This window comes from Botryllus schlosseri, chromosome 8 (assembly GCF_051294905.1).
Source record: "Botryllus schlosseri isolate E-star chromosome 8, Bs_hap1, whole genome shotgun sequence".
NCBI lineage: Eukaryota > Metazoa > Chordata > Ascidiacea > Stolidobranchia > Styelidae > Botryllus > Botryllus schlosseri.
Window position 1 is genome coordinate 7,856,614 of NC_137243.1, and position 12,408 is coordinate 7,869,021.

At 41.2% G+C, this 12,408-nt stretch overlaps 2 long non-coding RNA genes and 2 other non-coding genes across 4 annotated transcripts; 2 read left to right on the forward strand and 2 right to left on the reverse strand.

Moving 5' to 3' along the window:
* The first annotated feature begins 381 nt into the window (after nucleotides 1–381).
* On the forward strand, nucleotides 382–3,414 carry LOC145444141 (uncharacterized). Its single transcript, XR_013916616.1, has 2 exons — nucleotides 382–1,279; nucleotides 1,349–3,414. It is a non-coding gene; the product is annotated as an uncharacterized LOC145444141 (long non-coding RNA).
* Nucleotides 1,317–2,954, reverse strand: LOC145444140 (uncharacterized). Its single transcript, XR_013916615.1, has 3 exons — nucleotides 2,815–2,954; nucleotides 2,619–2,740; nucleotides 1,317–1,453 (listed from the first exon to the last, which is right to left on the reverse strand). It is a non-coding gene; the product is annotated as an uncharacterized LOC145444140 (long non-coding RNA).
* Nucleotides 3,415–7,503: 4,089 nt separating the features above from the next.
* On the reverse strand, nucleotides 7,504–7,585 carry Trnas-gcu (transfer RNA serine (anticodon GCU)). Its single transcript has one exon. It is a non-coding gene; the product is annotated as a tRNA-Ser (tRNA).
* Nucleotides 7,586–12,020: 4,435 nt separating this feature from the next.
* Nucleotides 12,021–12,102, forward strand: Trnas-gcu (transfer RNA serine (anticodon GCU)). The gene has a single exon. It is a non-coding gene; the product is annotated as a tRNA-Ser (tRNA).
* The last annotated feature ends 306 nt before the right edge of the window (nucleotides 12,103–12,408 follow it).

The window sequence follows — 12,408 nt, forward strand, 5'->3', positions numbered from 1 at the left end:
ACGAAGGACCGTGAAGAGCGGGTATCTGGGTAATGCGGAAGTCTAGCCAAAGTGATGACCTTCTTTTTAGTCAACACAACAAGATTTCCGGCAACTATTTCAAATAAGCTGTTTTCAATTTCGGTAAACTAACTTTTATGATTTTTAAAAAGTGTCCTCCTTTTCGTATTCCGTAATATGGTAACCCCTATCTTTGACAGAACAACTTCAGAGTGCTACCAGTACAATCAGAAGTGTTCAGTTGCCGAGTTGACGATTTTTTTTCTTTTGACTTGAAATCAGAAGTCACGTCTGGTCAGATCTTAAAAAGACCAGAAGCAAAAGTTACAACTATCCTAAACAAAATCTGTAATAGAATCCGGATCCGATCCAACTTAGACACTTACGTGACCTTTGACACGAACCAATCAGGTTGCAGCAGGATGTAAACAAAGAACAAGGCCGGGCAAGCTTACTATGAGCGCTTATGGAAAAGGGTTGAAAAATGAAGGTTTTTATCAAAATTACATTGAATTGGGAATAGCTGGCTTTGGTGAACGGTAATAACGTAGAGCTAGTATGTATTTGCAGTGTTCTAACCTACAATAAACATGAATGTTGGCAAGCACTCATCAGCATGGTATGTCCAAATGAATGGATTTCTGACAACTCTTTGGATGAAGCAACTATTGCTGTATTATCCTTAGTCTTTAGTCGTATACTATAGGATTGTCGTACCGAATAGCATGTATGAGATTAATCTTGAGTCAGGATATATGGGGTATGGGGTATTCATTATGTGGGTTGGGCGTTATATGCGGTCTATTTATGGAATCGTATATAGTACAGTCTACACTACACTACAGTCTGCATCATTATCTAGCAAATTACTGTTACACTAGACACTTATCTGCATACTCAATGATCATATTAATATGATGTATGTTAGGCAACATGATCCGTTCCCAGTTGAAATCGTCATTTTTTGTCCTACCTCATGTATTGAATCAATCAGGACAAATGCCGTGCCGGATAAACACAGTGCTAATAGCCTGTGTAACTTGGAGATGGCTACCCAGACCGGGTGTGCGCTTGTACCTTTCCCAGAGCCAATAACATGCATGGAAGAATGTAAAATCTGGATAAAGGCATGTGGACTTGCTTGTAGTCATCTGAATTCTCATTTTATTAATAAAATGACATATCTATTATTGTACCAAAAATATTGAATCGTGACATAATTTAGATGAAACAATGTCCAATCTGAAATGCAGTCACACTTGATGCCACAATCGACTTGGTGTGTGTCTCGTTTTATTCCACTCCAGTTTTGTTGCTTGATGGTGTGTAATGGATTGAAATTGTTGAGAGCAATATATTCAATAATGAGATGAATAGTTGAAATTGGTAGAGGTGATTCGTTGCACGAGTCGAACGAGTACGCCTTGATAGGTGCCTGCACAGCAGTGTTGCTCTGTACAATAAACATATTATATATTTTGTGCAGGCTTGATGGATATCTTTTATGAAGCTGCAGAAAGAGGAAGTCGATGGATAAAACGCAAGAAAATGAAATTTCTGGAAGAAGTAGAATCACAAAACAGGAAACTCGTCCAGGAAAATTACAAATTGACGGACAAGTATTGCTAGTGAAGTTCAGTTCTCAGAGGAGCATCACAATGTCAAAAGATGCGGAGAAGCTGAAATGTTATGCTAGACTACATTAAATTCTTTCTGAATTGACAGACTTATCCTACTGACGTCAAATTTATAGTATTGCTGTAAGCATAGTATTAAACCATTGGGTCAACCGTATGTAACTGCTTCAATAAATTTCGATTTGGCCATGTAGATATGTGGTTGTTAAAAATGCAACATTTGCATTCATTCATGATTTCTCAAAACTAGAATGATTAATTGAATGTCAATAAATCACATACAACTTTGAAAGGATTGATGGATTGTGGTGCACTTACTTTTGTGCAGGAACTGTTCACAGGGACCATTTCAGATCGAAATATTAGTGAAATATGTGGATTCGACTAGAAATGTGAGAAAATGATGGAGTTCAGCTATGGTGAACCAGGAAATGCTATCATGGCAGAAAAGGGATTCACCATTGAGTCTGAAATCAAGAAATTGAATCTAGATTTAAATATTCCTGCACATGACTTGGCACACCGTCAAATACCTGAGCCAGACTTTTCCATAACAAGATGGCGAGACAACGTATTCATATTGAGCACCTGATCGGAAGAATCAAGGAGTATAAAATTTTATCTGGTATCATACTATGCAGCATTGGGTATCAACTAACCAAATATGGACTAATTGCTTACTCTATTTCAAGATTGAAAATTAAAAATGAATGACGCAACATATTCGGCTTCGGCAATTGTGAAAATTCAGTTCCATTGTGAATATCGTAATGCCTAATAGTATGCTACAGATCGTAATTACGCGGTGCCATGGTCAATGTGTACCAACAGTGCATGTCTATTGTCTATTCATACTATATTCCAGTGGTGTGCATTGAAGCTCATTTAGATGCCCAATTTGTTGAATGAACAATTCTCCAGGATTATTTGTGTTTGGTGGAATGTTATAAAACTGAAGACACCAGATACACCAAAATCTACCTTGAGGCAGGTGTTGATCGGTTGCGAGTACGGTCGAGAGATTGCTTGTCAATGTAGTCCTTGTAGCTTCAGGTGCTGGATTGTCTTAATCAATGCATATGCATGAGAGCATATATCAGAACCTAATGTGAAAATAAATCATGGTTACAATATCTATTGCAGGAATCTCTGAAAAAATATCTTACTCCTTACTTACCCTGTCTTACAAGTGCAAGACGAATCAATAATGGATTTTCTGAGAACGTGTATTTCCATTGAGTGTGATATCTCACTTTTCCGCAAGTTGTGATAACATTGGCTGTTCACTAGAATATTGCTTCCACAAAGAGTGGATTGTCTCCTCAGTCCTTGTCCCTAAGTCGTGTACGTAGCGCTCCATGAAATACTTCGTAGCTTTCTCCGCGGTGTTAGAAGAAGATGCTGTTCCACTCAAATCCAGAAATTCGATAGAATCTCCATAGCTTTCAAGTTTCATAATCAATACACCAAAATTGTGGTGTGTGGCAGCAGCTGTATTTTATAGCATATATTTCTGAACATGAGATATGCTTGAAAATTTCGCTCGAGACCTGGAGGGCTGGAGCCCCTATGAAATCGTCAAAATATGCATTACCACAATCCTATAGTATAGTATACAACAGTCGTCGCTTAATCCGAAAAGTTGTCAAAAATCCATGTATTTGGACACAGCACGCTGATGCGTACTTGCCACCATTCATGTTCATCCTAGACTAAAAGCTGCAACTACATACTAGCTCTACGCTATTACTATTCATTAAGGCCAGTCATCCCCAATTCAACGCAATTTTACTTGAAACCTTCATTTTTCAACCTTTTCCCATAAGAGCTCATAGTAAGCTTGCCCGGCCTTGTTCTTTGTTTACATCCTGCTGCAACCTGATTGGTTCGTGTCAAAGGTCACGTAAGTGTCTATTGAGCAAAATCCATTCCGAATCCTATTCGAGTCCGTCCGATGCTCATCACTGCTGGACGTTGACAACGCGATATCAAGGTGGCAACGAATATGATCAGGCGAAGTACTGGATAATATTTTGCCGGGCTGAGGCATTGAATCGAATGTAATCGTAGAAAGCTATCATTATTGAGCCATAACTGATCCGACCCTCCCGATGGTTGCGTATCGATTCCCGCGCACGCTCCGGATCAGCACGTTCCTTACACGAACGGCGTTGGCGGCGACGGTGCGCTTTCTGTAGTCATAAATTCCGTGCGCGATCGGGTCAAGGCATATCGGTTTTCCTGCAGGGTGCAGACAAAATACTCGACTTTAAGTAGGGTTACCATATTTTGGAAATCTGAAAAGAGGACACTTTCAAAATTTTCAAACTTGCAAAACCGGATGAAAATCTTGAAAAAAGTGATGATTTTGCCCATTTCGAGGTCAATTGACTAAAAAAAGACCAACTTCCTCGCTTTAGCGCCCGAAATACGGTTTTTACCTTCACATTATCAGGTGGTTGACTGAAAATTAAAAAAAAGGTCAACTTCCCGGCTCAGCTCCCGAAATACCCGCCGGAGCGCTACTTCGGTGCTGATTTACGACATACCAGTCGAATTTGGCCGTAAATTTGACCAAAATTCTCAAATAAGAGGACAAAGGGCGTCCTCCGAGGACGCTTTCAAAAAAGAGGACAAATGCTCTTAAAAGAGGACGTATGGTAACCCTAACTTTAAGCAGAAGTGACAATGAAAAGTTGTGCATTAGTGGGTGACTAATTATTATCAGACCTTCGCAGGCCGTATTCAGTAATTCTACATCAATGGCCATGCATTGGCCACGCGCTTTGAAAAGAGACTGTAAGCTCACTGTTGAAGACTAGGGATGGGCAAAATCGAGTAGGCTACCTGAGTGATTCTATTCTGAATCAAGTATTACAGGGTTATCATATTTTGGAAATCTGAAAAAAGGACACTTTTTCAAAATTTTCAGACTTGCAATACCGGAGGTAAATCCTGAAAATATGGTAAATTTTTCCCACTTCGTGGTCGGTTGACTAAAATAAAAGGTCAACTTTCCGGCGTAACTCCCAAAATACAGTTTTTCTTTCATGTTATCCGCTGGAGGCCAACTTTCCGGCCCAGCTCCAGAAATAGCCGCCGGAGCGTTACTTCAGTGCTGACTATTGTATCTCAATCGAACTTTGCCCAATATTTAACCAAAATTATAAAAAAGGGACAAAATCTCAAAAAAGAGGACATTTGGGCGTCCTCCGAGGATACTTTCAAAAAAGTCAAAAAATAGGACAAATTCGAGGACGTACGGTATACTAACCCTAAAGTATTAGGCTTCGAGCATCCCACGTCACAACATTATGGTTGATGTAAAAAGTCCAGAGGTGGTCAGTAACGAAGTACTTCTACTTTTTGAAGTACTTGAAGTATATTTATCCTACTCACACTACTTTTTAAGTAGTTATGATTTTAGACTACTTCTACTGCTACTTGACAGTTTTTAGTTTTGAAGGCGAAAATAAGCGTAGAATAGCCTACCTACTTACTTACTTACTTGTGAACCACCACTCCTACTTCTACTTGAGTAGAAATTCAGGCGTTACTTCTACTTCTACTTGAGTAGCGACGGTGACTACTTTGACCACCTCTGGAAAAGTTCGAGTATGCAGGCCTATGTATGTATGCGACGGCAAATAATATATTGCCAGTTCTACACACTTCATATAAGATAACTTCGTATTTTCGGTCATATCTGTACTCCTGTAGTGACGCGAGTGATGGCAAGGGCGTAGCCAGAAAAAATATTTGGGGGGCGGGGGGTGAAAAATTCGATGACGTAAATTAAGTGATAAACAATTAGTGTGATTTTCGGGCATAGTCGCGCGAAGCTAATTCTTTTTTATAAATGAAAGAATTTGATCGATGATATTAGTGCGGTAATCAGCAAGTGGTGTCCATTATTATTAATTACCTCGTTGAAGCACGGTTATTTAGTAACCTCTGGTAAAGATTGACGGTACTTTAAAGATTGGAATCGCTGATATACCGGACCAAATTAAAACACTCCTTTGATCAGACTCGTGCGATTGCAAATTAGCACTTTTTAGCGGGAGGTGGTAATATTTTCCTGTGCCAGTCGTCAATGGTAAATTTTCCCAACTTCGTGGTCGGTTGACTAATAAAAAAGATCGGCACATTCGTCCAAACCACGAATTTCCTATTTGCCGTCATTTTTGCCCATTTTCATTCGAATCTATCCACTGTCTGAGATCTAAAAGCTGTAAAAGAGGACGAATTGCCAAAAAGGAGGACATTTAGGCGTCCTCGGAGGACATTTTCAAAAACCTGAAAAAGGAGGACACATCGTCCTAATGGAGGACGTATGGTAATGGTAACACTATACTATACACTAGAGGTCTCAAACTGAAATGTGCTCGCGGGCCAATTCCTACTTTTTGATGGCGCCGCGGGCCGCAGCACCAATAATAGGGTATTTCAATGTACTTCAAAGTCGGCCCTATTTCCGGGTTTCGAGCATAGGCCTACTCCTGATAACTAGGCTATATTGATCAGGTCATTACCGAAGTCAAATAGAATCAGCGTTTGATTTTACCTTCGAATGTTGGAACAGATTAATAACAACTTCACATAATGGATACTGTGCCATATAGCAATAGAAATGTGCAATTGCTGAAGAATCCATTGGTGTTACAGCTATGAAGCGTAGGCTACGACTAATTAATACTCGCCCTATTAAATTGGTGATAATGACATATATAAAGATACCCAAGATGACACAGGATGTATCCAACTATACATCAAAGGGGTGACAATCGGTGACATATTGCCAATTGCCACACCTACCTGCTTGGATATCTGAATAAGCTAAGCAATGCAAGCTACGACCTTTTGATATTTTATCATTTCTCATCTCAGTTTGATATAGTTTGTTCATAGTGTACTATATGGTGTGGACTGTGGACACAAGTAAATCTCACGGCTCAGTGAAATTGGCTACGTCACACTTTCCATTTGGTCAAAGGCAATTTGACGGTAATTTTTTACCGGCTTGTCCAGCAATATCATATGATATCAATGGAAAGCTATCACGGTACTGATTGCGAAAATACAAATTTTATTCTGTTCGTGGCCCTGGAACTCCTCGAACTAAGCCTCGAATGTTGCATTGTAAATGAGTTGGGTGATTTGATGAGTAGTTTCAGGCTTCTGGAGTAGTTTTAGAGCGAATTTTAAGTTCTAAAAAAAAGTGGAGGTAAATATTGTCGAATACTTCGAAATCCAAAATGCCGTCGCGGGCCGCACAAAATGGTCTCGAGGGCCGCATGCGGCCCGCGGGCCGCGTGTTTGAGACCTCTGCTATACACCATGCTATATTCCAAAACACATATTTGATGAATTAGTATAGAGTTAAAGCAGTGATTCCTTTTAACAACAGACAACAAACACGTTAGTCTACTTTGATTTAGTGCCTTTTCAATTTTACTAAGAGGCTATCAATTGCCATATATTAGGTGTCGACAATAAAATCTTGCGGCCCGCGACGTCTGTCACCAAGTTCGTAAAGTGGAGTTTGTCAGTTGGAGTTTACCACCCCTGACATGAACATATGGAGACATCGGGGACTGAATTCGGAACCTCAAACATGCGTAGGCCTACGTGCGCTCTACCACTGAACTGCGTCCACCGCGACGGAGTTGGTATTCGAACCCACCCGTGGACTAGCAGTTCACCGCTTTATATCCACTCACCCACCCCGTCGGACGAGATCAGCTGCGGAGCCTCGACTTGAATGGGACAATCTTCAAATAAGTAAATATAGTGCTCAAATAAATGGAGACGTCCCATCTCACATTTGCGAGGGGTGCACACTACCGCTGAGTTACGTCCCCCGTGACGGAGATGGGATTTGAGCCCACGCGGGCGTAGCACAATGGATCAGCAGTCCATCGCCTTAACCACTCGGCCACCCCGTCACCTGCGGCCAGTCTCGAGGATTGCTACAGTCACCCTTATTCCGATGGGCCATTCGGCAATTTCTTCGGAAGTTGCCCACCCAGTTCTTATAACCTATGATCTGGATTGAGTGTCAGTGTCGAGTTTTTGGACAGCAGATATTTGCAGTCCGGAATATATACAAACTCGATGTCTCGCGTTATAAAAGTCATCGCCAGCAAGGTAGGCTACTCTTAATATTTGAAAATTCGCTGTATATTTTGTCCGTGATATTTTTGCGGCATATACGTCGATGACTCATGATTTTATTTGACCTAAAACACTGAACATTTTGACCTTAAAAATCAAAATTTTGACCAAATTTTGACCTAACGTATGCAAATTAGGTGTTTTCCCACATAATGGTAAAATTGTACTACTGATCTTCATTTCTAGTTGGAACTGTTTGTCCTTACGAAGTAGTTTGGCTTGAAAATAACCTTTTTCACTCAAATACTGACAAATTTTTACATGAAGAAAAAATTATTTTAACGAAATCTAACCCTATGAAGAATTCCAGTAGTTATACATCACGTATGATGGTAGAAATAATTAAAATTTGTTGCGGTACAAGTGTACAACGAAAGATACTTTCCTGTTATATTCTCGAGTAGATAGAGTCTGTCTTTACTATAGGTAGGTTGCCAAGAATGGAGAAAGAAAGTTCAACAGCAGAAATTGTTGACTGACAACACTGAAGTTGTGCCTACACTGCCGGTAACACACCGTGTCGCTTCATTCTGACAATGTTGTCTACTACACAATTTTTCATCCTGCGCCTCTTGATGTAAGAACCATACGCAATCCCCACGCAGTAGTGCGGAGCGGATCGACAAATTCTCTGGTCCGGCTCCGATCCGGTTGTTCAATTCTCTGGTCCGGCTCCGATCCGGCTCCGGCCGTATCAGGAAAAGTACTGATCTGGCTCCAATCCGGTCCGGCCAAAAATGAAAAAGTCCGACCAGAAATAAGGCCCTACTCGGTACGGAGGTTCCGTGAATTGATAAATATGCCTCGTTTATGTTCACACTGGCTTGGAGGTTACTTACGTGTGGTTGGTGGGTAGTTATATAGTTATAAAAGTCATGCTTATCCATAAAGATTCTGGCCGGATCAAAAAAGTAGTGATCCGGCTCCGATCCGGCTCCGGCCAAAATTGTAAAAATCCGGCCGGATATCCAATCCGGCTCCGGTCCATGCTCCGCACTACCACGCAGTCTTGCTTCGGTTAGGATTTTGTGGTACGCTGGCCATAACACCATGTCAACCTATTTGTTTCATTTGAACGGTAGGCCTATAAAGTAGGCTACAAGATGTAACATGTCAAATGATAAGTTCCCCGACGGTGCAAAATCTACGATACTAACGAAATGCTGGATGTAAAAAAAATTCGACTTTGTTTACAATTTTGACAATTTTTGACCTAACGTTACAAGTTTTACCAAATTATCACTTTTTTGACATGTCAGAAAAAATCGCCCTACTCATGATGTAGCCTACTATACCAGGGGTCTCCAACACGCGGCCCGCGGGCCGCATGCGGCCCGCGAGGTCCTATTTTGCGGCCCGCGACCTGATTTGAAAAAAATTCAGAAAAACGCTTAGTAAATCATGTTGAAACGCTAAAATTGATTTCAGTTGAAACATAATGTTGTTGTTTTTCAAAGTGAGCCATTCTATGTGCCCACTATCACTATTACTCACTAGTTGATACGGCTTCGGCATGGTAATATCATTCCATGGATGAAGAATTTGCTGGTACGAATGGGCATATTGCCTTGACGTGCAATGGCCCACCACTGCCAAGACCGAGACGCCTGCAAAACGACTTCGGGCGCTCCAAAAGACCATGCTTTACGAGGAGATAGTTGTCTAGCAAGTAGGCCTACCGTGTATAGCTAACCCCAATATTGATTCTTCAATCCATGGGTGGCCAATCTGCAGCAGTAGAAGGAAAATTATGCGGCTGTCGACACTTGTAATAACAACCCTAAGTTTTCACAGATACCCCCTGCATCAGCTGTATCTGGGAATCTGATCACATTGGCCGAGAAAGGATAAATATTTTATAGTAATATGTGAAACTATACTAATATTTATTGACGAAATTCACTCATGAACATGAAAAATTTTTCGCGCTTGGCGCGACTACAGATTGGTTCTCTGTGGCTCTTTACAACATAACTACTAACGATTTGGTGCGCATAGTAAGCCGATATGTGCATATAGATTAGTTCGGAGTGTACCGGCAATGGACATGGACATGATAACGTGGGTATTTGGCCCCAGCTAGTTTATCACGACTAACCACCGGTATGCGGCCGCAGGCTACATGAGTACGCGAAATGCGGCCGTGAATTACAAAAATGTTGGCCACTCCTGTTTTAGCGGCTAAAGAGTGTTGTCATTGTCAGGTATCGTGTACAGCTCATAGTCCAAAATATAATGACATTGATGATCATGATACTTTTTGTTGTATTTGTGTTTGTTCAATAAAATATTAGTTCTTTTGTGGTGACTATAACCGTCGCCTATGTTAGAAAGCACAGCGTTGTAATAACGTAGAGTTATCAGACGTGGTTGTTGAACTGCGTTGCCTACTTTTATATCGATATTGATGTCATGCGGCCCGCGGCCTCCAGGAATTTGGAAAAGTGGCCCGCGACCTATTTTGAGTTGGCGACCCCTGTACTATACAATACATTCACACGATCTGTGCATATTGCTGCTGCTTATGCATGAGTGCATGATGTGCATTGTGCATATGCCGCTGGACAAGGAATGTGCAGAAATAGCCTCCGTGTTATCCCGGTAATGCTGAACACTAAGCAGGGCACCAGTGTTACTGATCAGGTCTATGGTCTGACCCGGCCTGGAATTGAACCAACCATTACCGATGAAGAAGCCAGTGTATGAAGCGTATTGTTGTCGAATGACCTGCTGGAGTTGTAAGCCTGAGTCCAAACGGAAGTTGTGGCTTATGTAGGATACTTACTAGCAGGGGCGGACGCCTGATCCTGCGTTAATCCTTGATCTGACAGCTCAACAATGCATACCATGACAGTTGCCTCAGTTAGATGTAGCCTACAGTATTGGTCGAATGAATATGAATAGTAGAATAGCGGGAGTTCCATATGTGATATCATAATGTGCGCGTATAGGCCTATATATGGAGTAATACACGAAGAAGGGCATGGTCAATTGGTCATTGGTCAGGTCAATGGTCATGTGCTATACAGCGTTGTACTATGTACCATAATGACATATATGATATAGTAGGCCTATATCTTATTGAGGGTGTGGCCGGCACCCGATATCTGACCCTGCTTAGCTGCGACTGAACGCTGACAGGTCGTTGGAGATGCTTTTTCAATAGGGTTCTGGACTGGTTTAAATCATGCTGATTTAAATCAGGTTTTTTTTCGTTGATTTTTTATTGTCATTTTACCATTTTGATGTTATTGAATATTTTGGTTTTTCAAATTTTCTGACGAGATGCGTGAATGTGGTTTATTATCGGACAATCATGTGCATTTTATATACATCGGAGATAGCATCTCGTCAGCGGCACCGGTAAAGTTCAGCTACCGGTATTTGACTATGGATAACTAACCTCCGTAGGTTAGTTATCTATATTTTGACAGACAGTGACACACGGGAAAATAGAAAAGAGCGGTAGTCAATCAATATGTCAACGTTTTGCTATGGATACTAAGTTAGTTGTCTGCGACACGCTGCTGCTATTTCCTAGGCGCTGGTGGGAGACTGCAAACGAAGCGCAATGCAGCGTCTCTATATCGAAAGATTCCCTCATCTCTGACGCCTAAGCGTGGCAAAAAGCAGTTCGCAGATTTTGCTTAGGTCAAACGTTTTCAGGTATCAGTATCAATACCACATATGTTGAACGTTTTCAGCTATATTGATGATGATTCACAGCCCAACATTATTAGGGTTTAAGCGTTATCCTTCATTACCTTAAATAGCATGGTCGTCATTCATCCCATTTTCTTTTGTTCGTTTTGCTGTTATTATGAGTAAAAAAAAGTTTAAAGGCGAGATGCGGATTCAGTCTATCGGCCAGTGATCTTCTGCGAGCAAGCAATTAGTAACGTGTAAGCCATTTTATATCGAAGAATAGTGATATTGAGCGCGGGGAAAGAAATCATTGAGGCATCGATCAAAAATTTTAAACTGTAATGTTTCAAGCATTTAGAATTAAAATAATCATATCTATCTTCCGAGATCTGAGACCAGTTAGCGGCCCATAAAAAACACAAGGCGGGTGGCGTATTGATGACCCGTGATTTAGATACTATATTTAGGATTTATCTTTGGGACACGTACGCTTATTTAGATTCGAAGATGTTTTCCATCCTCATAGGTCTGATTGCAGCCCCCCTATAACGTCACAAATGCGACGGGGTGGTCGAGTGGTTAAGGCGGTGGACTGCTAATCCAATGTGCTCTGCAAGCCTGGGTTCGATACCCATCTCCGCCAGGTGGCAGCAGTGGCTGAGCGTTAGTATTTTTTGATTTTGTCATTCCAATAACTTGCGAGTGACTGAGTGGCTAAGTCCATGGATTGGTCTGCATCACATGCAAAAGAACGTACCATAAAAAACGTTGACAAACAAGCGAATGAAAAGAGCAAAGGAAAAACGTCTAAAGAAAAGACAGCCGAGTAAACATCAAGATCGAACAGTGAACCCTATATCGGTTACGAGACCAAGGTGGATGATCGTGGTCGTTTCGGCATCCTTTTATTTGTTCATCCGTCGTATTGTGCCTTGTGTATCTTGCTGTA